The sequence below is a fragment of the Pristiophorus japonicus genome, chromosome 9 (genome assembly GCF_044704955.1).
Source record: "Pristiophorus japonicus isolate sPriJap1 chromosome 9, sPriJap1.hap1, whole genome shotgun sequence".
Lineage (NCBI taxonomy): Eukaryota > Metazoa > Chordata > Chondrichthyes > Pristiophoridae > Pristiophorus > Pristiophorus japonicus.
Window position 1 is genome coordinate 198805268 of NC_091985.1, and position 3025 is coordinate 198808292.

The window sequence follows — 3025 nt, forward strand, 5'->3', positions numbered from 1 at the left end:
CTGCGCTAATTTCTACTTATGCGGCTCGGTGTTAAATATTTTTAATGTCATAATACTCCTGTTAAGTGCCTTGTGATGTTTCACTACATTAAAGGCACTATATAAATACAACTTCTTGTTGTGGAAACCGACAACAATTTATATTTATACAGCACCTTTAATGTTGTAAAACGTCCCAAGGCGCTTTACAGAAGCGATTATCAAACACAATTTTAGACAGAGCCACATGAGGAGCTATCGGGACAGACAACCAAAAGCTTTGTCAAAGAGGTAGGTTTTAAGGAGCGTCTTAAAGAAGAGAGGTAGGCGGAGAGGTTTCGGGAGGGAATTCCCGAGTTTAGTACCTCGCGGATTGAAGCCACAGCCACCAACAGGGATGCTCAAGATGGCAGATTTAGAGGAGTGCAAACATCTCCCGGAGGGTGTGGGGCGGGGGGGGGGGGGGGGGGGAGGGGTTGTGGGGCTGGAGGAGATTACAGAGATAGGGAGGGGCGAAGGCCATAGAGTGATTTGAAATCAAGGATAAGGATTTTAAAATCGCGGCGTTGCCGGACCGGGAGCCAATGCAGGTCAGCGAGCACAGGGACGGGTGATGGGTGAGCGGGACTTGGTCTGAGTTAGGGCACAGGGCAGCCAAATTTTGGGATGAGCTCAATGGACACTTGCAGGCGGCCCTGGGAGCCCGGGGATTTGTCGAACGACCCGTTGCACACCAGCCGCCCCGTGCAACGCTCTCTGCCGGCAGAGCCCATGGCCCCTGCCCTTGTGCTGCATCATTCTGTGATTCTATGATCCCAAGCTAAAGGCCCAGAAACATCCTGGGTCTCTCTCTCCCTCTTTCTCTGGTTGTCAGATTGTACTCGCCATAAGGTCACCAGTCTGGACATAAGGGCACTAGTCTGGGCAGCCAAAGCGGAGCCAATTTCTCCCAACATAAAGACCGAATATGCACTGTCAATTTCAGCAGGAAAGACCCTGATCACCTCAGACTTACTGGCACCAACTCGACTAGTTAGGCATGAAAAGGAGGGTATAAAGATAGACTGGTTCGGACAGTCCATAGCGAGGACCTAGGAGTAACACTCGGCAGAAGTAGGCACCAGGGAAGAGACCCTTGACGGAACATTGTTAGGACGGACTGATCATCCGGGGACGTATTGGGTAACTACAAAGTATAAGTGGTGAGTCTTGTACTTCTTCTGTATGAAATGAACATTAACAGTACCACCATTGTCGAGTGTGTCATTTGGTATTTAATTCAAGAACCGTCGCAGGCAACTCCTAGTCACCCGACTAGTGAAATTGCTGTTTGAGCAACACCATAAAAGGCGAGCGGCGAGCAGCCCTGGGAGCAGCGTGGCGTCCCCGACCTGCGAGCAAACACAGTGGCAGGGTCGGGGCCACAAAAGACGAGCGGCGGGCGACCCCTGGACAGCATGGCGGCACGCCACTTCAGGGAGCAGCGCGAGCTGGTGCAAGAGGACGATGACAGTGAAGAGGCTGAATTGTATGTCACCAAGGTTCAGGTCGGTGATTGTAGCGCGGGCAGGTACAGCAGGAGCGGCGAGTGATTGTGGAGCGATGTGATTGGGGCCCAGGAGAGGCGAGGACCCAGGGGCAGCAAGGGCCCAGCCCACACTGCGATATGTGTGCGCACTAGGTCCGTGCAGCAGAGTTGGTCTCCAGTCGTCTTGGATAATGCTTGCCACTGGACCAAGACCTAGCTCTGTCAAGTCCGTGTGGTGGCTGGTGTGCAATGGCCACCCCGCATTAAAAAAAATGCACGCACAGGCATCTTTCACCCTTCAGGATCTGGATTATTGGGTCCTTCATTAAAACACCTGTAAACTCATCCCTTTTTTGTCATCCGCCAGTGCAACCTTCGGCCGCCTGAGGAAAAGAGTGTTTGAAGACCAGGCCCTCAACTCTACCACCAAGGTCATGGTCTACGGGGCTGTAGTAACACCCGCCCTCCTGTATGGATCAGAGACATGGACGATGTACAAAAGACACATCAAGTCACTGGAGATATATCACCAATGATGTCTCCTCAATATCCTACAAATCCCCTGGGAGGACAGACGCACCAACATTAGCGTCCTCGACCAGGCCAACATCCCCAGCATTGAAGCGCTGACCACACTCATAAGAACATGAGAAATAGGAGCAGGAGTAGGCCATACGGCCCCTCGAGGCTGCTCCGCCATTGAATAAGATCACGGCTGATCTGATCATGGACTCAGCTCCACTTCCCTGCCCGCTCCCCATAACCCCTTATCCCCATGTCTTTTAAGATAAAAACAGAATTGAAAATCTTGACTTAAAAGTAACGCCCAAACAGGGACTTGAACCCTGGACCCTCAGATTAAAAGTCTGATGCTTTACTGATTGAGCTATCCGGGCTTAAGCAGCTCCACTGCACAGGCCACATTGTCCGCATACCAGACACGAGACTCCCAAAGCAAGCGCTCTACTCGGATCTCCTTCACGACAAACGAGCCAAAGGTGGGCAGAGGAAACGTTACAAGGACACCCTCAAAGCCTCCCTGATAAAATGCGACATCCCCACTGACACGTGGGAATCCCTGGCCAAAGACCGCCCTAAGTGGAGGAAGTGCATATGAGAGGGCGCTGAGCTCCTCAAGTATCGTCACCGAGAGCATGCAGAAATCAAGCGCAGGCAGCGGAAAGAGTGTGCGGCAAACCAGTCCCACGCATCCCGTTCCACAACGGCTGTCTGTCCCACCTGTAAAGTCCTTACTCTACAGCATGAAACTACACGAGGCATATTCTGGGGACAAGGTCACTCTGTGACCTTAACTTTTTATTCACAGGACTCCAAAGACGATGACCCTGCGTGGGACCTCCTTTTTTATACCTGTGTAATCAGGTAAGGAGTGTCTCCCACAAGTTCACCCCCTGTGGTCAAGGTGTGCATCTGAGTGGAGTGTATACAGTAATAAAAAGGGTCGGAGGGTCTAGTAAGGAGGAGGAACTAAGGGAAATCCTTATTAGTTGGGAAATT

General features: G+C 51.6%; 1 non-coding gene across 1 annotated transcript; it reads right to left on the reverse strand.

Annotated features, from left to right (window-relative positions):
• Positions 1–2330: 2330 nt before the first annotated feature.
• On the reverse strand, positions 2331–2403 carry trnak-uuu (transfer RNA lysine (anticodon UUU)). Its single transcript has one exon. It is a non-coding gene; the product is annotated as a tRNA-Lys (tRNA).
• Between the last annotated feature and the right edge of the window lie 622 nt (positions 2404–3025).